This window comes from Drosophila kikkawai, chromosome X (assembly GCF_030179895.1).
Source record: "Drosophila kikkawai strain 14028-0561.14 chromosome X, DkikHiC1v2, whole genome shotgun sequence".
Taxonomy (NCBI): Eukaryota; Metazoa; Arthropoda; class Insecta; order Diptera; family Drosophilidae; genus Drosophila; species Drosophila kikkawai.
Window position 1 is genome coordinate 9,884,208 of NC_091733.1, and position 23,528 is coordinate 9,907,735.

A 23,528-nucleotide genomic window follows, 5' to 3' on the forward strand; every position below is an offset into this window, starting at 1 on the left:
TGAGCGAGATATAATGAGTTTTTTAATAAAAACTGACGCGGAGCATGGGGATACTGGGCAAAACCAGTATATATAATAATGCCAGGGCGACGCGTCGACAAGAAATAACGGCAAGGCAAGGATGATGGAAAGGTCCTTTTGGTCCTCCCTCATTCTCGTGCCTTTGTCCCACATCCACATCCACATCCATCACCATTTCCCTTTTCCCACCCCCCAACTATGCATTCAAAATTCAAATATACCGCGTCACCTTTCATTTTAAAGAAAGCAACGAGGGCCACTGAAAATTATGGGACAGTGGGGTATATGAAATAAAGGGGGCGGCAAAAAATATAGAATATGAGGGGGGTGGGTGCTGGAGAAAATGTGGGGAAAATGGGGCAGACAAGGACGAAGCAAGTGGAAACAAAAATGAGCCAGAAAGGTTTGCACAACTCAAAGTAATTGAAGCGAGACTTTTTGACTGGCCGTTCTACAAACACAAATACCTGGCTAAGCGTAGACAGTGCGTTTCATTGCTGTAAGGCCAAGGAGAAATTCGATTTAAAGCTAAAATAAAATGCATATTACATATATTTAAGAAGAACCTTTTTAGCTTTCGTTTAAAAGAATGTAAATAATACCAAAGAAAGCGTATTAGAAAATGTTTATTTAAAAAAATGTGTCTTAAAATTCTCAAGTTTGAATTCAGCTACACAGTGGGAGTGTATATCTATTAAACAAATTCAATAATATATCAAAAATAGAAATAAGATTTGTCAGAAAGAAGTATTATTTGATTTCTTTAAATCCATTGCTTATTATATCCTTTCTTTTTTTTCAAATATATAAACAATTTTTCAATAAATCACTACTTTTTTCCGAAACACTCCCATTACATTGCCTTAACTGTAAGTAATTATTTGAAGATATCTATATAGGAATATGCTTATAGATATATAGTATATCCTTATATTCTGTTTTTTTTTTATTGCTTTTTTGCGTAGCTGACCAAGCCAGTTATCCGGCATTGGTTGACCTTTTGCTGAATTTTAAACGCCATTCGCCCTCCAGGTGCGAATGTCGTGACTTGAATTCCTTGCCTTCGTTCACCCAAAGTTTTTCCCGATTATTCTGTATGTTTTGTTACCTGTATTTCACTGGCTTCACCTGCGGTTTGACCCCGCGAAAGAGGAACGGGAAGTTCGGGTCAACAGCCGCTAGGCCTAGCAATCAAAATATACAAAAAAAAATATATATAGAGAGAGAAAGCAAAGGAATACGGAGAAAAACAACGAAAAGAAGACGAAGGAAGGAAATTACTTGGCGACTTTGTCAGGGAGAAATTGTGCAAAAATTTACATTTTATTTATTGATTAAATTTACGCGTCCAAATAAGTCAAGAGAATTTATTACAATATTTTCAAAGCGACTTTCGTTCGAAGCAGAGGCTTAAAAACTTAATTAAAAGCCATTTATGTGTAATATAGGGAATGTGTGTGATATATATTGATGTATTAATTAATTTATTTGATGATTAAATGCTTAAATCCTGACATCATGGTGCAAAAATAAGGAATTGCCCCATCAAAATTCCTGGCATTGCATTATTTTAAAATTATGTGCAGGAAGAAATGTAAATACAATTATTTTATTTAACTTTATACCTAAATTTATTTTATTCAAGTATAAATTGCTTTATTTTATTTATTATTTAATATTTTTTTAAATATAAAACTCATTCCCAAGCTCTTTTCTTAGTTTTCAGGTTAGTTTCCTTCTTTAACATTCTTCTTGTTCATGGCTATATATATATATATATATTATTTATATATAGTATCCTTCTCGTCCTATTAGCTAATTGTCAAGTATTCGAATGAATCCACTTAGTCCACACATTTAATATGCATTTTCAACCACTTTGAGCGACATCAAAGGCAGCCAATTCGAAGGCCGGAGCTTAAAGGACCTGCTTATCCTTCTGTCTTGCCCCCCCCCCCCTCCCCCCCATCCACCCATCCGCCTGTTCACTTCCTGCCGGAGGAAGTCGCAGGTCCTTCATCCGTATTTACATCAGCCGTAATGCGATATACCCCCGATTGATGGACTATGTTTTATGCATATACATAAGTGGTAAATATTTTATTTAATTTTTTTATTTTTTTCAAGTTAAGTTATTTAAATTTAAAGATTTAGCCTTATATCTTTGTGATTTTTTCAAAGTTTTCACTATAAAAAAACCAACAAATGTACATTTAAGAAAGAATAAAAAGGAAAATTTGTGAAAAGCAATAGCTGCAATCATTTAAGTAAAATGCTTTCTGCACTCGTTTCACTCTCTCTTTCTCTTTCTTAATATAATATACGTCTTAATATTAATTCTTGTTGCTATTGTTAGGCTTTCTTAATTTTCAACTTCAAAGTTTCCAGTTTGCTTTCGGAATATATGCACATGTTAAGGGCCAAGTGTTCAAGGGTATTATTATTATATTATTATATTTTATATATATATAAATTAAAAAAAAAGAAAAGTATATATAACCAATATAATAAGTAATTAAGAAATTCTATAATTTCTAAGCTGGTTTTTTAATATTTTAAAATGTGTTCAATAATAATCCTAAATTATATATTTTCAAAGGGTATTTAAACGTTTCATATATTACTCTTTTCAAGTTTTTTACATATCTTTTTTTTCACATTTTCTGTTATTTTTATGTTGTTGTTTTGTTTTTGGAGAGCTTGAGACCAGCAGTTGCAGTTGCCGGCGACATGAATGAACAATAATGTAACGAGACTTGAGAAAGTTGCGTTAAGCAAATTAGAAAGGAAATTCGCTTTCGCGCGCACACACAAACACACCAACACACATGCAGGCACTGAGTTTTCCGGGTGTTTTCCAAGGGCGGGGGCAGGGAAGGCGTGGCTGGATAACGGCAAACGGAGGCTGACTGAAGGATAAAGTTTTGTTTTTTGGCTATTTCGTTCTTCAAGTGCGCACTTCACTCGAGTAATTTGCCACGCCACGCGCACACACACACACACACACACACAAACTCGCTCACTCACGCACGCACGCACCCACAGCTGGCAGCCATTTTGACACATACACAGGCACATGTGTGCTGACATTTAGATTGAAAAACGAGCCAGAAAGCAAAGGCAACATATAATCGAAAAATGCTTCTTCAAGGGGAAATGATACAAAGCAATGTTTTCGTGTGTAGCAGCCAGCCGCCCGCTGCCAAGGGGCGTTACAGGTGCGCTGTGTGTGTGTGTGCCTGTTAGGGGTTTGTATGTGTGTGTGTGTACATACACCTGCAGTCAATATAATATCGCAAGCAGGCTCTCTCTAAATCTTACTCTCCATCTTACTCTCAGCTTTACACTCTCCCACTTTCTCTTGGCTGCACACTCTCCCACTTACTCTCCCACTTAGACTCTCCAAATTACTCACGCCCTCGCACTTTCGCCCTCTAACTCCCTCTTAAGCCCCCTCTCTAACCCACTCACTCTCTCTTGATCACTCTCTAATCACACTCTCTGCTTCTTCTTACCCAGTCAGAGAGTATAAATAGCAGAGCGATCACCGAGCGAGAGTAACAGTCGTGTGCAGATCAATGGTGACTGTGATACCTTGCAAAATTGCCAATTCATGTGTTATCCATATTATACTACTTCATTTACCCAAATTAATGTTAACTTAACTGTTTAATATTCTTAATAATATTTTTATGCCTATTTTGTAGCTCAACTCCTTCGCCTTGCTTAACTAGTGACTTACTAATTACAGTAGTCATTTTTCTTGTCAAATAAACCTTCTTTACATTCTCTTTATTTGAAAATTGAAATATTCTAACAAAGCTGCTATTATTCTGACCGCAATTGTGTGGGCCTCTTGCCGTGCGTGTGGCAAGTGAAGTGAAGCGTATGCTAAATTTTTATTGAAGTGCATACAAACACACATGCCCCAAGGCAGTTCACTCAGCCGGAGGGAAAACTGTTGACACTGCCCCCGTAGACTTTTTCCCTGCCAGTCGCCGCTCCTTGTCGCTCCGTGACGCTTTTCCTTGACGCTGGTAATTTTCCTGTGCAGCAACAACAACTACAAAGAAGGCGGCGGCAGATAAAGAAGAAGTGGCAGCTAAAGCAGATAAAGCTACTGGGAGTCGAAGCCACCTTAAATACAATTTAAAACCGTAGCCAGCATTACGGGATGGACTGAGCAAAATGTATAGCAGGTAAGTATTCAAAGTGAAATATTTTTAAACATATTTTAAATAAATTTAAAGCCATAAAAACTTGTTACTTTTACTTAAAGAATTTGTGACTTTTATTTTAAATATTTTTTATTTATTTTTTTTTTTTTTTGATTAAAATTGAAATGTAACAAATCTTACTGATTCATATATAATATCTCTATAGAATAATAATCGAAAAATAAATAAAATCTAAAATCTACTGAAACACTAAAAAATATGAAAATAATATACTAAATTTAATATAAATTTGATTTATTTAAAAATTAAAATTTAACAATTATTGCTCCAGTATAAATATATTTCGCTATAAATATAAATCAACAGTAAATCTATAATTCAAATTTAAAGGAACCAAATCGCACAATCCACTGAAACACTAGAAAAATATACTTATTATATTCAAAATTTCATGTAAATTTGATTTTAAATATTATTTCTCGTCGTGTATGTGCGGTAGACTCTGCATTACGTTTACTTTGACACGGAGGGGCAGAAAAGCAAGCCAAACAAATCGAGAAACCCCATAGAGATAACAACAAAAGCGATCAAATACATACTATATATATATATATTTATATATTTATATAGATAGTGAAAGGGAGTCGAAGTTGAAATGCACTTGAAGGCTGCTGACAGATTATAAAACTGTTTATGCAAACAAATAAATTTAGAACAATGGCTTTGCCAAAGTCTTGCGATTAGTTGATTGAAAAACTATCTGTGCGTTGTCCTGGACCTATAATAAAATTAAATAAGGATTGGATACAGTATATTTTGCAATGAGACCATTTTCTATGTCACTTAATATTTTTAAATTATTTTTTTTTGCTACATTAAATTTTAAATAAATTGTGTATATTTGAATAATTGATTTAATTTTATTTACATGTGTTTTTAAACTTCAATTAAGAACTCTTTATATTTTTCTTTAATTTAATTGTTTATCTAACACTTTTATTAAATTTTGTTTCTAATAAAATGACAATTCAAGCATTTAAAAAAGTATATAAAAAAATCAGATAAATATAAAATATTAATTATCGAGATACAATTTCAAGTTTCGTATTTTTTTATATAAAAAATAATTATTTTATGACATATCCCTCTTTTTCTTATAAAATATTTCCCGTTTAGTTTCTTTTTAGATAAATAATTAAAAAAAAGGGCAAGCAAAATAAATAAATAAATTCGTGATTAACTTAATAAATAAACAATTTAATACATAAATTAATCAATAAATAATTTAAAAAAAATGTCTATTAAATAAATCAATAAAAACTTAATAAAAATAAAGAACTAACTAATAAATATATAAATAAATCAACAAACTAATAAATAAATGAATGAATATATTAATAAATAAATGATTAACTAACTAAAGGCAAAGCCTGTTTTAAATTATAGCTTCCTTAATTTAAAATCCCACCATGAACGATGGAATACCAGCGCTTCTGCGAATTATAGAGTATGTGACGCAGCCCCCCCACCCCCTGCTGTTTTTCGTGGCTGTATTGGTGCCCCACAGTGAAATGTGTGTGCTTGTGTGTGTGTGGCAGGCATTGCCACTGCTATTTCACAGCCACTGATGACGATGGCAACGACACAAAAGTTGAGTTCAAACACTCAATCATTTTTACACCCCAACTCTGGAGGAGTGTGTGTGTGTGTGCGCGTGTGCGTACACTCAACACCAGCAAACATCTGTTGTGCAAACACATACACACACACACACACACACACACACACACACACACACAGAGACACCAGCAGGTGCAGTGTAGCGTATTTGACTATAAATAAATTTTCAATATTTTTTTCCACTCACCTGTATAATTTTTTTCTTTTGTGTGCTCTTTTTGGGGGATGGATATTTTCTATTATATATTTTTTCTCTAAAGCCTCGTCGCTTTTCGCGCGAAAACTGAATTCCAATTGAATTTAATTATTTTAGCTGTGTGTAACGCTTAGAAAAACATTTTAACGCCACATGGAAAATCCTCTGAATGGGGGGGGGGTGAGTTTAAAATGTTTTTTTTTCCCACTGATGGGCAACAAAGCGGACATTTTTGTGTGTATAAAAAAAAAAGCACAACTCAATCAATGTGCTCCAACGACTCAATTTCAAACTTAGGTGTGTCAACACTTTCTGAAAAAAAAACGGCAGTAAAGCCTGTGAAAGCGGAGGAGGCGAGCTGGCTGGCTTGCTTGCTTTATTTATTATTAAAAATAAATAATGAAAAATCAATAGAAATTTATTTATACATATTCATCAATATGTATACAAATTGCGCCCAACCGAGGACATCGTCAACCAAAATGAACAACATCCCAAGTGACACACCCACACACACACACAGGGTACAGATGGGTTCACAGGAATAGCAAAAAAAAAATATATATATATTTTTTTTTAAGCAATCTTTAAAGCAGTGAATATATATAATTAATTATTTTCTGGCTTCAAATATAATTAGTGTTTAGTTATTTGAAATAAAATTCAAAGCATTTACGTATAAAACTCTATAAAATATGTAATAAAATGTTCATACAAACAACTAAATTATAATTATTTTAAATTTAAACCAATCTTTAAAGCTGAAATTAAAAATAATGCATTACTCTCTGTTCATTCTTTATAAAATAATTTCATATTTTAAGTAATTTTACGCCATTTTCCAATAAACAATAATATTTAATGCTGTTTATAACAAAAATCTATACATATTTACTATTCAATTGTACTTTCATATTTCATATTTTGTATTTCAATGGTATATGGGACACACTATTTTGACCACAACTGTGCCCACACACAGGGCCAAAGTTCATGAGACAGGGCAAAGGGGTCAGCAGCCACGGGCCAGCGGAGAGCTCTCGGTCCTGAGTAAGGGAATTAACTTTAGGATAAATTTGTCATGTTGTCGGACAAGAAAAAAAAATGTATATATATATATATAACCTGGCAAGTCAGGAAAAAAACGGCAAAGGGGCAAAAACATCGAAGGAATAACTCAATTATTTATGATGTATGCATGTGCATGTGTGGCTTTCTCTAACAGAATTAAGGGGTTTCGGACTAGAGGTGTAATAGTTGTGACTTTTGCACTCACAAGATGACTTAGTAACCTATTAGGGGTTTCAATTTTAATATAAATAATAATTTAAAAATTAGTAATTAAAATTTAATAAAAATGTAAACTAATTATAAAGCTAATATAAATAAAAATTTTAATAATAACAATTTAAACTAGTTGAAAAGCTTAATAACAATTTAATAAACCACTGTTTTAGGCAGGAAATCCACAAAATGCAGTTTAAATAGCTTATTAAAGGAACAACATTTTCCAGAATTTTAATTTTAAGCTTAAACCCTACTTTTAAAAGTCTAGAATTTAAATTTTAAGCTTTAAGCTTTTTTAAAAAGTCCCTAAACCATTTTTTATTTAAATTCAGCACAAATTCTTAATTTTTTTTTATCGCTAAGCCTTTTCCATAATTTAATTCAAATCGAAAAGTTCAAAAATAAAACTTCAAATGTAGTTTAATCAGTTTAAAAAAAGTATACATGTTTCCTTAATTTATATTGAGAAGAAATTCCTTATTTTGTTCATTGCTGAACCTTGCCATAATGCTTAATTAACGATAACATTTTCCAAATTTTTAATTTTAAGCTTAAAACCTATTTTTAAGAGTACAGAATTTAAATTTTCAACTTTAAACCTTTTTTAAGAGTCCTTAAACTTTTTTTCAAAATATTAAGCACAAATTCATAATTTTCTGCGTTGCTATAATACTTAAAAATAGAATAACAATTTCCAAAATTTTTATTTTAAGCTTAAAACATTTTTTAACACAAATTCTCAATTTTTTCATTACTAAACCTTACCATAATTTAATCAATTTCGAAAAGTTCCCAAAAAAAAATATAAAATTTAGTTTAAGCCACTTAAAAAAAAGGATAACAGTTTCCTTAATTTATATTGATTACAAATTCTTAATTTTTTTCATTGCTAAACCTTTGCCATAATTTAATCAAGTTCGATGGAAGCTCGGCAGAGCTGTAATTAAATCAGCTTCTTGTTCAGTCACTTGCAGTAATCCAATCCACTTTAATCAATCCCTAATAACTGGCAAAGCAACTTGCCCCCCTCCCAGGTTGGACTCCCTACTGATTTAACTACAGATAATCCATGACCAGGAACCGATATACTGGATAAAACAATGCCAACACACATTTGCAATACTCGTTTTGCCACATAATCGGATTCCCCGAGAGCTTGGAGAGGAGATATCTTTTAAGTTGATTACAAGCCCGGTCCCCTAGGTACATTTAAGACAGGAAACAACACACAAAAAAACACAAAATCCTTACAAATTGAACACTTTCATCAGTGGGAAACCCTTTTCCATCTCCATTTCCCCATTACCCATTTCCCCCTGAAACGCTGAAGTGGCAATAAAGTAATAAGATTGTAAGCTCTCTCCTTTGCTTTGTTTGTTGCCAACGTGTATTTAAATTAATTGCATAAAATTAGAATTTTATTGCCAATTGCCATGGAGTTGCGTGTCCGTTTGTGTACGTGTGCGTATACGTGATGTTTTCAACAATTTTACAATCGTTCCGGATGCCAGAATACCAGAATGCCAGAATGCCAGAATGCCAGAATGCCGACTGCCGGATGCCGGATTATCCTTGTGTGTGCCAATTCACAATTGTTGTTGCCGTCGGCAATGACGATGATGACGACTCCTCCTCCTCCTCCTCCTTGGATCCCCCTGAAAACTCTCTAATTGAATGAATATGAAATTCGAATTTCTGTTGCATTATTCATGGCGATTTTTCGGTGGTCGCCAGCATAATTGCGGTCAATTGAATTTGCAAATTGCCAATTATAATTACAGCAAACAGCAGTCCAAAATGGATCCAAAAATTCTACTTTGGGGATTCTGCTATTAATTGAAATGGCAATTTTCATTTCATTTAAGTTAAGGCTTTTGTCGACACAATGAACCTTTTGGCATAAATTTAACTGTCACATGTAAAGGCTTTCCATTAAAAAATGTCCTTGAATTAAGTATTAAGTTAATTAAGAGAATATGCTTTCATAAGGGCTGAGATGAGGGATGAGATGGCAGCGTAAGAAGGAAGTTGGTCCCACACTAAATCGTCGATCGTATGAAGTTGCAGCAGAAAGTTGAGAATTAAGTCGTCGCAGTTGTTCGCATTTAAATATAATTTTCTAATCATTGTGTTATATAATATAACTAAACCTATTCTTAACCTTAAATAACCTTAAATATCCCAAACTGCTTCAAGTTTTCCATTTAATTAACTGCTAATACCTCAATTAGTTGCCCTTTCTGTTGGCTTCTCGTAATTAGTTATCTTTTCCCCCTCTCCGTCAGTCACCCCAAAGCATATGCAAATTGTGGTATCCATGATTAAGTGGAGTTGCGTTTACATTATCCAACCATCCATTCATTCTGGCTCCCATTATCCCCCAACGAACATCCATCCATTCATATTTCAACAATTAAAATGCATTATCAACTGTCAATGTCCAAGTGCCCTGAAATGCACACGGGCTACACTGCCACAAATCGACCGAAAGGCTCAATTATTCAAGTTAATTGTCATATGCCAGGCGAGTGTTCACTTATTTCAGAAACACTGTGCGAAAAATGGGGTTTCTTTGAAAAGAAAAGTTGCTTTGTTTTTAAATAACTTAAAAAAGTTGTGTTCTGTATTAAGTATATATATTTATATTTTATATAATATTTATATATTTTTTAAAATAAGCAATTGTTTCAAGATCGCCTAAAATATTTTTTTTATTATATTAAAAACTTTTTCAAGAACCTTTAAATATATAAAAGTCAAACTTTAACTTCAAATCGTTGTAAATAATTTCTTCAATTTTGTTTAGCCTTTAATAAATTATAAATAAATATAAAATACATTCCAAAGACTCTCTGTTAGGTAAAATATATTATAAAAATATCCAAACTACAACTATTTCCTTCAAGTGAAGTGTATAATTGCTGAAATGCATTGGCAAAATATTGAAAATCGAGATGATGACAATGATTTGTAGTGAAAGCCAATCAAATGCAAAACGTTTACACTGAGGTTTCTTTTGGGGTGATTGTCGTGGGGTTTTGGGGGTATATTTTGAGGGCGGCTTTGGGGCTTCATTTCATTTCGGCTTGTTACGCAATCAAAATGACTGACAGCTAAATATGCATATTCAATTAGTGAGGCGAGGAGGAGTTGAAAGGAAAAGGCAAACACAGAGGCGGCGACTTGGAGGGGATTCGTAGAGGCCGTAGAGCCTCTGGCGATTCAGGGCTACACCCACACGCCCACAGAGGCTCGCAGAGAATTTTGCCTTGAGTTTCTCCTAATTGGAGAAAGGCACACACAATTGCAGCCATCCAATTTCAGTGGTTACTTTGGCGTTGCATTAAAGCTCGAATATTGGGCAAAAGCGAAAATGTAGGAAAGCTTGGAAAATCTAGCTAGTGTTTAAATAAAGTGGATTATTAATCGTTTATTTTTATTCTCAAGGTTACGTATATTTTAATAAGCTTGAATGACCCTGTTTTCTTAAGGGTTTTAAAAATTTTTAAACTTTTTTTTTGCATAAATCGCTAATTTTGACTTGACAAAAAATGTTTAAAAATACTTTATACTTTACTGAGCCTTAAGTGCTCTTTAGGAAATTTGTTAACAAAAAAAAAAACGGTTACAAAAACTGTGCTTAAAAAAATTCTAATATTTTTGAAACAATATTCCATGTACTCACTGAAAATCTTTGAAAAATATCTTGAAATTATAAAGTCAATATAGTAAATACATATGTACATATGTATGTTTTTATTTATGCACATTTTCTATTTCTTAATTTCTTTGTAGATTTAATTTTCAAACAAGCATAGTGGATAAATTGCTTAATTTACAAGGATTTCACGGCCTGCTCACTTCGACAGTTTTCTTTTTATTTTCCGTAAAGAATCCTGTCAAGGAGGCGGCCAACAGGCAACAGGCAGGCAAGATGCTGGCAACGAAGTGCTGACGAGTGTCCTGCCACGGGAAACAGAAAATGAAGGGGAGGCGAACAAAGGCCGAGACCCAGTGAAAATGAAAATAAAAACGAAAATGAAAATGAAAATGCTTGGAGTGCGCACACTTTTCGACACTTGTGGCACACAGCTTAAGAGGTCTAAGGGCAGAGCAGCACATGTGGAGGGGGCGCTAGGAATGCCAACCATCAGGAACAACTAACTGATGCCCAGTACCTAAAGAAAGCAACTCTGGTGAAGACAGGTAATTTTTTTTTTAAATTTATATAGTATTTTTATCGAAAATATATTTTTTTTATATAATAATTGTTTTTAAAAGAATAAAAATCTAACCCCTAGGAGCTCTCACCTTTGTGACAGTGATCGACGCTCTCTGAGAGAGAGAGAGTAACGATTAGTGTGACCAGACCTTAATTATAGCAAGTGGCCAGCTACACCTTTTAACGCTTTAATTGAACTTTATCTTTAACAAAAAATTAAAACTTTGTATGTAAAATGCATTTAAGAATAAATTAATAATTAAAAACCCTACTCTTTGATAAACTACTTTCGAATTTTCCCTTGAAAAATTAAAAAAAGAAAAAAAGACTGGGTATACCAATTGGTGGACCCTTAACACCCCCACACCTTTTCCTTTTCAGCCTTTTGTGTGCGTGTTGAATGGGTGGAAAAAATAGCAGAAGCATTTCCTTAAATAGAAACACACACACACACACAGACACAGACACGAGTGCGGGTGGCCTTAACCCTTGGCTAGCCAAATGGGTCATTAATTGACAGCCATCGGTCCGGGGAGTCGCAAATTGAAGACCATAACTGGAGTGGCTCGTGGGCTTTATGGGTTAAGCATATGTAAGGGCCACCATAACCATCTCCATCTCCACTTCCAGCCTCCTTTTGCTCCTTCTTGGTTTTCCCTTAGTTCTTGCTCTCTGTTTCACTCACTCTCACTCTGTTTCTTTCTCTCTTTCTCCACCTGTCAGACTCCTCGCATTTCGTTACTTTCCGAGCTGACCACTTACTCCAGGGGGCCATGTGCGCTTTATGGTCAGACATATATGTACACACACACACACACACACATAAATTTAGGACACTGAGAGAAAATACGAATTTATTCAAGATTTAAGGTACATTTTAGCAGAATTCTTTCATGTTTTGTAGAATTTTGGTTTAGATTCAACGATTTTTAGTTAAGAAAACCTTGAAATCTATGCTCGACACTCTTCCATCACTGCAAAATATTTTTTAATTTAAAGAAAAACTATTCTAATCTCAAAATGAATATGACATATTAATAATTATATATTTTTCTCTCTGCAGATTCTCCAAAGAAACATATAGAGGCACAGATGTGTGAGTCCCCAACGTCCTGGAATCATCATCATCATCATTTCTCTTAAGCTGAATCTTTATTTCATTTCATTTTCAGCGAAATTTTTGTGCCGAGTTTGCGAATAATAGAAATCATAATGGAAACGCCAGCGGACAGGAACCGGAAGAACCGACTAACGGACAAATGTGTGTGCCTGTTTGTGCCTGTTTGTGCTCTCTGAATTATATATAAACCTACCTGTAGTATCCAAAACTTGTGGAAAAATATACAAACAGACTATTTGAGAAGTAATTAAGCACATTTTACAGAAAAATGTACTTTAAACCAATATATATGTAAGAATTAATTTTTAAAAATAAATTAGGCCCTTTCAGGGATAAAATCTTAATTAATTTTACTATTTCAAGTATTATTTATAGTACTTCCCTTTCTTAAACCCATTATAACCCAAGACCTTTTAACTGAAAAATTTTAAAGCCTTAAAAGTTCTTAGAGCCACACCCAAGTTGGCCAACACCCATACACATGCAGTGCGTTGATTGTTTTGCCTGCATTGGGGATGCAGTGAAAATATTGCTGCTCGACTGCGATTTTTTGTTTGCCCCCCGCTTTTTTTTTTTTTTGTGTTTCTTTTTTTTCCCCCAACTCCCGGCTGCATCCATCGATGCACTTCGACCCGAAACCGTCGTGGCCCCCTTGGACCATGTAGTCTATAAATCATTGGACCAGACCGCAGATGTTTCCACAGAGCACTCAATATTTTTTTTTCTGCCAATTTTTAGTTGGCTTTTCTCTGGCAATAAAGGACGCAAAACAAAAAGAAAGCGGAGTTGTGGAAATTTCACCTGAGGGAGTCGCAAGAAAGTGAGGATTTCCAACGGAAACTTTTTTTTATTACTAATCTTTGTAGTTATTTTTAGGGATCTAAAATGTTTAAACACATAGTTGAACCATGAAAAATAATAAATGTATAAAAATAACAAAGAAAATATTAATACAAAAATACAAGAAAATAATATTTTACACTACACATACTCCTAAAGAGCTTCAATCTTTGTTAAATTTGATTTCCAGAATTATTAAATCATAATGTTACTTATTTAGTTTTCAAAGTTCGACTTTTCTCTAAGAATCAGCTACAAAATGAGTTTTCCCGTGAAAAGTTTATCCCATTATTTAAATTTTTCCGAGTTTACTTAGTAGCACTAAGCTGTGCTTAATTCTTTTAATTCCAGTTTCTTTTTTAGTGTTTTTTTTTTCTCTCTCTCAAAAGTTTTTCTACAAAAAAATGGCAAAAAGCGAAAGCCTAGTCATAAAATTCATTTAGCTGGCAAAGCGAGAGATATAGCGGACAATGGGCAATAACAGATGGAGCGACGGGGGAAGGGGAGTAAAATTCAGCCAGGAAGAAGATTTTCAATGCACTTGACGAAACAAAAGCGAAGAGGAAAAATGGGTATGTTGAATGGAATTTAATAGAATTTAAAATGAAATTATTTAAGTTAAGGATAATGGATTTTAAGGCCTAATTTGGTCTTTGCTTATTTATTTTAAAACATTTACAGTAAATTTGGATTTTAAATATAATTGATTTTTATATATATTTTATATATTTTTATTTTTTTTTTGCCGTGAACCTGCTATTTCTGTTCTCCACCATAAAGTAATAATAATAGTTCGTGGCCATATCAAGCATACGCAGCGTAGGCCCGCTGAGAGTTAAGCATTGTGCAATTTCCCCTCTAGGAATTGTTCCACCACCCCCTCCCTTCACTACCCCATATGCCCCAAGGAGCAGGCATAGCTACAACCAGAGCCAATCAATGCTCTGGCCATAAGTATGCAATGTTCATTGAAAGTTTCGAGCAAACAAGTTGCAAGTTGATATTTGCAGAGCCTTGATTGTCCGGGGGGTGGGACACGTGCCCCCGAGGAGGGGCGGGGCATGGGTGTGGTTGGATAAAATCAATTTGGGGACCATTTTCATGGGATTTCCATACCAAAAAAAAAAAAAAAAAGACGTGAATTGTAATAAGCTGATTATCTTTCGAATGCCTGCCTGGCAATACATAAAAATCAATTTCAAACTGTCAGCTGAACAATTTAATCCCTTTTCTCTCCTTTCTCTCAGGCTTAGCAACCCCTTTTTTTGTACCCCGGCTAGGGGCCAAAACAGAGCAATTAAAAACTCACAATCACATAAAAGTTGATCCCATTGAGGGATGGGCCACGCCCTCAGCTTAACGAGCAGGATGAAATGTGAAAATGGGGCAGAGAAGGTCGAGGTTAGCTATTGTCAAGGTCCCGGGCAAGCAGGGTCCTTTAATATGGGACACTGTAAGAAAGTTTGAATAAAATACTAACCCATTGTTGTAACAATCCATACAAAAATAGAAATTATTGAATATTAAACACAAGAAACAATAATATAGATAATCTTCTCACCAGCATAAAATACATATAATAAATTCTGGTTTGTTTAACAAACATATTCCACCCATCTCCGATCATTTGCTTGGCCACTTTTCTTCATTTCTGGCCCTGTTTTGTTGCCAATTTCTAGCCAAATTGTTGGCTCAACATGCGGGTCTTGCTTTGCTGCTACTCTTGTTGCCACATTAAGCGTAAAATATTTGACCAGCCACACACAAACAAACTTGTTGAAGTATTTACTGATTCTCTTTATCTATTGAACAATTTAAGAAGATATTATATTAATTTATATACTTTTTCCTTAATTATAAATTTTATATATACATATATATATTTTAATATATTTTACATAGCATCGATTCGAAATCATTTTAAAGAGTGCCTAAAAGTATGCTATGATTAGTAAGCCGCTTTTATTAAAGTGTTTTTTAATTATAAATATAATTATTAAACTATTTAATACATATCGGGAACTCTTAGGCCCAGTGTTGGGTGATTTTCAAAAGTCAAAAATTCATTGCATACATTTAGGCACATTTTAAAACCCCTTTCCGTATCGCCAGACTGAATTTCTTGCGATTTAATATAATTCTACTGTACCTAGTAATTGAAAAAAAAACCGTTTTAGATTAGTGTTGGTTAGAGTATTTCCATAATTATATCCTACTTTTAGGCACAGTTTAAAGCAAATTTCCCAAAACAAATATATCATTGCATACTTTTAGACACCTTTTCACAGTTTTCCTACCGCCAGACCTAATTTAGTTGTTTTGTTAGCATCGACCTATATTTGTTAGCATTCGTAATTGCTAATTTAATTTATTTTCACTGTATCCAGCGGCAAATTAAGGCCAAACTCCACCTCCAGTCTTAGCTGAATCTTCCCACTACGGGTAATTGGTGTCGGCACAGACAGACTTTTGTTTGAAGTTAAGCAAATAACTGCGGGCTGACCATACAAAAAAAACACACACACACACACACAGCCAGAGAGGCGAAAAAACATTTGTAAATGAAAACTAATGGCCACTTAAAGCCCATAAAAGAATCTGGTCGAAAGCAAAGGAAAACGGTATGGGATAGAGTTTGCAGGACGGTTAAAGCGAGCCAAAAAAATCCAAGAAGCTCGGTTCGAGCTCCTCCCTCTTCCTCTTTTCCTTCTTTATATAAATGGGCTCAACTAGAAATCAAGTTTGGCCCGAAAATGTAGGTAAGAAATCAAGTTTTAGGTCCCCCCCCCCATAGAAAATCCAATGTAAATGCTACTATAATGGGGCCTTGGCCCAAAGAAAAAGGCGTTCCTACCCCAAAAAATAAAAATAAGTAGGTTACAAATGGATTGCATTTCCTGCAGCCTCGGACTCCTTCAGCTAATCGAATTAATTCAGCTCCCCTTTTTCGGGGAACAACAAGTGTGTAAAGGAGAGCTTTTAGACTGTGATAATACCTCGTAATTATAATATTTTATTTTATTTTTTTATATATTTTCTTGACTTGAAAAGAGTTATATAAAAATTCATTGATAAAAATAAATAAATAATATAATATAATATATAAATAGTTCATACTACCCGCCTTTTGCCATTTACAGGGTATTCAAAAGTGATGCACTTGGCAGTGCAAGTCGGGTAAATAGCATAAACGAATCAGCTAAAAAAAAAAAATCGAAGAATGTTCAAGGAGTCCTCGACAGATGCACTTATGCAGCTCAGTCCACTTGAACATTGATTCCCCCTCTTGCTCTGCCCCCGGCCTCTGTCTCTTTCTCGCCCTAGAGTTTTGGCTCGTTTAACAAGCGGACATGGAAAAGCGGAAAAGCGGGCAGACGGGCCAGAAGCAAGTTCACTTTGCTGTCCGGCACTTTTATTTTTTGTAAATATTTTATTACCCGTCCTGCTGCTGCTTCTAGCTTTATTTATGTTTTTTTTATTTTATACTACCCTATATATATATATATTGTGAAAAGTGAAAAGTGTTTAATTGATGCTGTGCTGCTCCCTGTGTGCAATCCTTATGAAATATGCACAGGATAGGACAGGACTCGTCCAAAAAATTCCCTTTGAGCTTGGCCCGAGGAAGATATCCATGGGATTAGGGTAAGTAAAAGCGTAGAGAAAATTAGGTATGTTTCGCAAAAAATAATTGATTACATTAAGAAAATTTATTTATTTTACTTTTGATTTCATTTAATTTTAAAATAAATGTATAATTATTTATGTAACACCAAAAATGTGTATTAAAAATGTGTCGAAAATACACCAAATGTAGTGTAAATGTATTATTTCATGTTATAAAAGATTTTAGACTAATTTAGAAAAAACTTTTAATTGGTTTTAGAAGCTCTAAAGCTTTATATAATTCGATCGATTCAAAATCATTTTAAAGACTGCTCAAAAGTATGTTATGATTAGTAAGCCGCTGTTATTAAAGTCTAACTAGTGTTTTTTTAATTATACATTTAATTGTTTAGCTACTTAATACATATCGGGAACTCTTAGGTGATTTTCCAAAGCCAAAAATTCATTGTATACTTTTAGGCAAAATTTAAAAAGATTTCCGTATCGCCAGAGTGAACTTTTTGCGATTTAATATAATTTTACTGTACCTAGTAACTTTTAATTGGTTTTAGAAGCTTTTAAGTTTTATATAATTAATAAACATAGTTAGAACCTCTAAAGATTTATGTAATTTATTAATTTGTATATAACATAACAAATTTTAGAGAGATTTTATAGATTCTTAGATATTTTATAGATTTGTTGAAAGCATTCATTAAATTACTTAAATTACTTAAATATTATTTAACACTTTTTCATGTCTCTGTAACTAACATGTAAGCTTTAAATTTTAAAGTTTAAAATAATACAAAGTTAAGCTAGCCCTCACCCATATTTGATGACAGTCTGGAAAATGGAAAATGTCCATTAAATCTCATCAAAATTAATGGGTTCAAAATCATTAAAATCGCAACCTTGCCAATGCCAAAGTCAAGACGGATGGCAAACGAGGGGGGCCAGGAGGCGGAAGTTGACGACTTAATTTGATGTCAAATGGCGGAAAAGCTGATTGCGATTTGATGGGCGGGAAAAGTGTGGCTGCAAATATGTGGCTCATTCGATGCAAATGAAGTGGCATGAATAAGTAAACACACTATCTCTGCCATCCTATGCAGATGAGCTAGACACGCCCACCCACCCTCACACACTCGCACACACACACACATTTTCTAGGATTTTGTTTTTTCTTGCCGCCATTGAAAAGGATATCTCATCTGCATCAAGTGCAAAAAAAAAAAAAATACTATGCAAAAAAAAAACAACAGCTACGAAATCGTGCAAAGTGTCTGTAAACATTTATTTCAAAAATTTATGAATATTGTTCTCGCTCAGCAAAGGCAGCGGCGACAAACAACAATTCTTATCTGCCCCTCTCCGGCATTTCCCCCAAGCTTTCCCCCCTACCTCACCCCTCTTGCATTTTCCTTTTCAGCTTTGAAATTGTTCAGCAATGGCTTTGTTTACTCGCTTTTCTTCGTGTGTAGCTGTGTGTGTGTGAGTTATTGTTTCGAGACAGGATATTTATACATATATATTTTTTTTTTTGTTGTTGTTGTGCCGTTTTTGTTATGGCATTCAGCCGGGTATATCCAGACCTGGCTCGTTTTCATTGTCATTTTAAAGGGTTAAGACTTTAAAAGGTGTTTTTTTGCATTTAAATATTAATTTTTTAATGGAAATCAGCATATAAATTGTATTAAATATTTTATTCAAGTTTTTAAGGTTCTTAAAATCTACAAAATTTGTTAGGAATTTAAGAAACAATTAATGAAATACCTATTTACATAATTAGTTTGTTTAAATCATCTCTTTTTTTATTTCTTTACTAATTTTAAATATATTCTTAATAATTAGTTTCATTTTTTATTAGTTTTTTTTTAAATAATTTCACTTGAATTTCATCCCTTTTTGCATTCCTGTATTACTTAAAATATATTCTTAATATTTATATATGAAATTCCTTTTCATTTCAATTTCTAAATTTAAAATGAAAAAGTTTTAGACCCCCTGAACACTTAAAAGCTCTGAATATACCTAAAATTAAAAGTAATTTGTCTAAAATGTGAAAAGTTTTTTTCAAATTGAATTAATTAGTTGTTGTTTTTTTTTTGCAGTTGCTTAACACCTAATCGTTGTTATAAAACAAACGCTGTTGTTTTTCGGCTCAAATGTATCATTAGGGGATTCCCCTATTTCCGCTCATGAAGAATCCGAATGTCGAGAAAATAGTTTTTCCCTCGTTTTCCCTTTTTTTTTGCCCCTCTCTGTTTCCCTTCTCTTTTTCGCATTACGAATGACAGCCGCCTGTCACATACACACACACACGTGCAGGGAGAAAGTACACACAGATACACACACACACACAGACACGTGTAGGAGTCGTGCTATACATGGCCATTAGTGTTGTGTTGTTGTCGTTATCATGCAAAAGAAAAAGTTGTCTCTGCTTAACTTTACGCCGCCTTACTCCACTTTCCTTCTGCCGAGGTCCTTTGAAGCCCCACCCCTCATAACACCCCATTTCCATCTATCTATCTTGGCTGGGTTTTCCCCCTTACCACCTCCCCCCCCCCCCCTAGTTTTCTACACGGAAAACTCTGTCGAACTAGGGGATTAGGTGCTTTTAAAATGTATTTAGAGCATTTAAATATTTTTAACCGTTTTAAATCGTTACTTTTGGTGCCTAAAATTATGCAATGCGTTATTCATTTATATAATTAATATAAAAAATATTATATATAATATATTTATTTAAAATTTAAAAATTATGCTTTCTTGTGTGACTAGTGTTTAAATTATAATAGATTAATTAAATAAAAAAATAAATTCAAATTAAATGAAATTAAAAATTAATGAAATTACAAATTAAATGAAATTAAAAATTAAAATAAATCAAACTCTCACTATCTACACTCAAAATTCTTCTTATTAAATTTTCCAAAATGTAAATTTCTCTCCGTGTATAGGGGGGCACTAGTGTTGGTCAGAATTTTCGGTTGGGAAAACTTTAGTTGGTCAGGCAAGTGAATTACCAGCTCAGCCCTTAACCCTCGACTCGCACCTCGTTTGTCTGTGTGCGCACCCCCACCCGGCATTCCGCCTGCTAGTTGTTATTTAATTATAATTTTTCATTCTGGTTTCGGGTGTGGAAAATGTTGTCATCGCACATGTTTGCATTGGATCGAGGTTAAGAGGTGGCTCAGGGTCCTTTGTCTGGGAGTATTTCGGGAAATCTTTGGTGTTAGCCGCGCCCAGTATGCAAATGCAATTATAATTTCATATTTCAAATCGATGACAGTGTGGAACATAATGGGTAAAGTCGACATATAGGGGGTAATGGGAAATTTATAAAGGCTAAGAATTCAAGGTAGAGTTTTTCAAATAATTGAACATTATTAATATTATTTATATTTTTAATTTATTATTTATTTATTAGTTATTTTGTATATATTTATTATTAATTTATTTTTTATTTATTTATTTATTTATTTTTTTTTTTAATTTATTTATTTATTGATTTATTGATTTATTTATTTATTTATTGATTTATTGATTTATTGATTTATTTATTTATTTATTTATTTATTTATTTATTTATTTATTTATTTATTTATTTATTTATTTATTTATTTATTTATTTATTTATTTACTTATTTATTCATTTATTTATTTATTTATTTATTTATTTATTTATTTATTTACTTATTGATTTATTGATTTATTGATTTATTGATTTATTGATTTATTTATTTATTGATTTATTGATTTATTTATTAATTATTTATTATTTATTAATTTTTTATTTATATATTATTTATTTATTGTTAATTTATTATTTATTTATTTATTATTAATAACAAATATTTAACCAACCTTTTCCCTACTATTTTCCTATTTTCAGTTTCCTTCGTTTGTGCTCCTTACTTTGTCGACTAGCATTTCCCTTTGGTTCTTCATTATTCTTAGCTTTTCCCCACTTTCTTTTAATCACCTTGTATCACATTGGCGTCTTAATCTCGTCATTTTTCAATTTCCCCCTTTTGGCCACATTTTCGTTTAGCATTCACTTCCTTTTAATCGATTTTTGTATCTTCTTTAACTTTTTTTCCAATCGTTTCTGTTCTTTAGGGTTTTTTGTATCCCCCTCTTTTCTTTTCATTTTCCTTACTTTGATTTTCTGTGTCTCCTTTTATTTTGTTATGATATTTTCTCAGCTTCGACCTTAATACATTTTCCAATCTAATTGCCTTTCAATCGTATCCCACAAATGGATCTCTTACGGCTGACTCTTTCGGATTTCATTTTCTGCACATATCATTATGCAAATTGACAAAACCGTGAAGGAGCAACGACAAACGTAAACAAATTCCAAATAAACAGCCGGAAAAGGAAGGCATTTCGTTGAAGAGAAACCTATACCAAAGGTCCCTCTGCTTCACTTAACCCTCATTACATATGTCTCTTTACTTAAAATACCAAGAAAATAAGGTAAAAATAGAGAAAGACTAAATGTTTTTGTATTCGTAGAACAAATATTTAAATAACAAAAAGAAATGTCCATAAGAATACTTTGTTTTCTTTTGTATACAAAGATTTTTAAAAGCAAGGGAAAATGATAGTTTTCCATTGTAAACAAGTTGAAAAACTACAGTTGACAGTTACTGTATTTAAAAATGATTAAAATCAATTGTTATTATTATCTTTTAATTTTGAAAATCAATTAAAAAGGTATTTAGACAGCTTTTTAGTTTATTGACCAACTAAAAATAACAACTTTAATTGGGTAATAAATTATTTGTGTAAATTTGCGAATTCCAATGAGTCGAAACATTTTGTAGCACCTTTACCATTTACAACAACGTTTTTCCAATGAAACGAAACATTTTGTAGCATACTTTTGGGCACAAAAACCATTTACAACAACATTTTTGTTTAAAAGAAATAAATAAAGTAAACTACGTTACAAATTTTCTGTTCATAATTTTAATAACTCTGCTAAAGCTCACTTCAAATATTACAAAAAAAACCTTATTGAATATCGATATTTGCGTTAACCTTTTCAATCGTTAAAAAAATTCTACCCCGCACCCAATTTTCTCCCTTTTTCCGGGACTTTCCCAATGCGTGGCGAACATTTTAATGAGATTTTCAAATTCCAAAGAAATTCAAAACGTAGCTTATTCAACTTTTTCTATATATGTGTGTCCCACTCGCACTTTCCGTCGGCAGCTGTGTGTGTGTGTGTGTAAGGATATGTCTTTGTCTGTATTTGTGGCAACAGGCAACAAGCCAAGTTAATTAGCAAAAAGCAGATAACGTCACACAAAAAAGGAGCAACCAACTAAGGCCATCTTAAGGTCTGATTGAGCAGCGAAAAGGGGGGTGGTGATAGCGGGCGACGAAGGGGGTGAAAGTGGGCTAAAATGAAGGCCAAAAGTACGGAAGGGGAATGGCGCCTTTGGATTCTGTGGAGACCTCCACTTAAGTGCGGGTTTTTGATGTCGGCGCAAATTGCAAAGAAAATGATTTATTATCTGCAAAAGGCAATTAAGTAAAATTGCTTGAAAATTATTTGCCCACCCCCCCATTCCCCTTTTCCCTCACCAAAAAAATAATACAAAAAGAAAAACCCAATCCCGAAACAGAAGCAAAACCAAAATAAACGCAAATGAAAGCAACTCTTTTCAGGGGGAAAAAAGAAAAATGGGGTTAGTTAAGCGCTTTAAATGATTTTAAATTGTTTTGTAATTGTTGGAAATATTTTATTATGATATATAAACAATTTACTATATTTTAATTTAATTTTTGTTTTTAAATATATCATTATCAGCAAAATTTTAATGTTAATTTTTTGGTAATATTTTCACCTGCTAAATCCTTTGTGGAAATTATGACCAAACAAAGTGCCAATTGAGCAGAAAGTTTTTCGGGTTTTACTGGCTTTTCTGTCTCCGGATGTTGTAAAACTATTTTACATTCGTTAAAAAGTTAACGATTCAGCCACCAACCGAGATAAAAGTTGAAGAGAATAATGGTATGTAATTTCATTGAAAATTATATTATATTCAAGCGAAATTTTTGAAGTTAAAATTCAATTTTTAACTCTATTAAATAAAAAAGATTTTAGTTTTAAAAATAGATAAAGAGAAATCTAGAGAAATTGATTTATAAACAATTAATTCTGGTTATTAAATATTTTAATTAATTTATTTCTGATTTTTTACTTTACTTTTGCCTTTTGAAAACACCTTTCCCCGAGGTCCCCTATCCCGTAATTCCTTCGCTCATCCAACATGATTTATAAGTCGAATAAGAATTAGATGGAAGAACAAGAGCGAATTAATTACGAATTCAAGCCCGAAGAGGTAATTAATTCAC

At 33.0% G+C, this 23,528-nt stretch overlaps 1 protein-coding gene across 3 annotated transcripts in view; it reads right to left on the reverse strand.

Annotated features, from left to right (window-relative positions):
- Positions 1 to 23,528, reverse strand: part of LOC108085753 (uncharacterized) — a 57,857-nt gene that overhangs the window by 33,174 nt on the left and 1,155 nt on the right. Inside the window, exon 1 of one of the 3 annotated variants that reach the window (XM_070287820.1) lies at positions 11,048 to 11,183. The exons of the other annotated variants lie outside the window; for them this stretch is intronic. The gene's annotated coding sequence lies outside the window, so the exon portion shown is untranslated. Of the gene's footprint in view, positions 1 to 11,047; positions 11,184 to 23,528 lie in introns of those variants that run through there. 3 annotated transcript variants of the gene reach the window in all.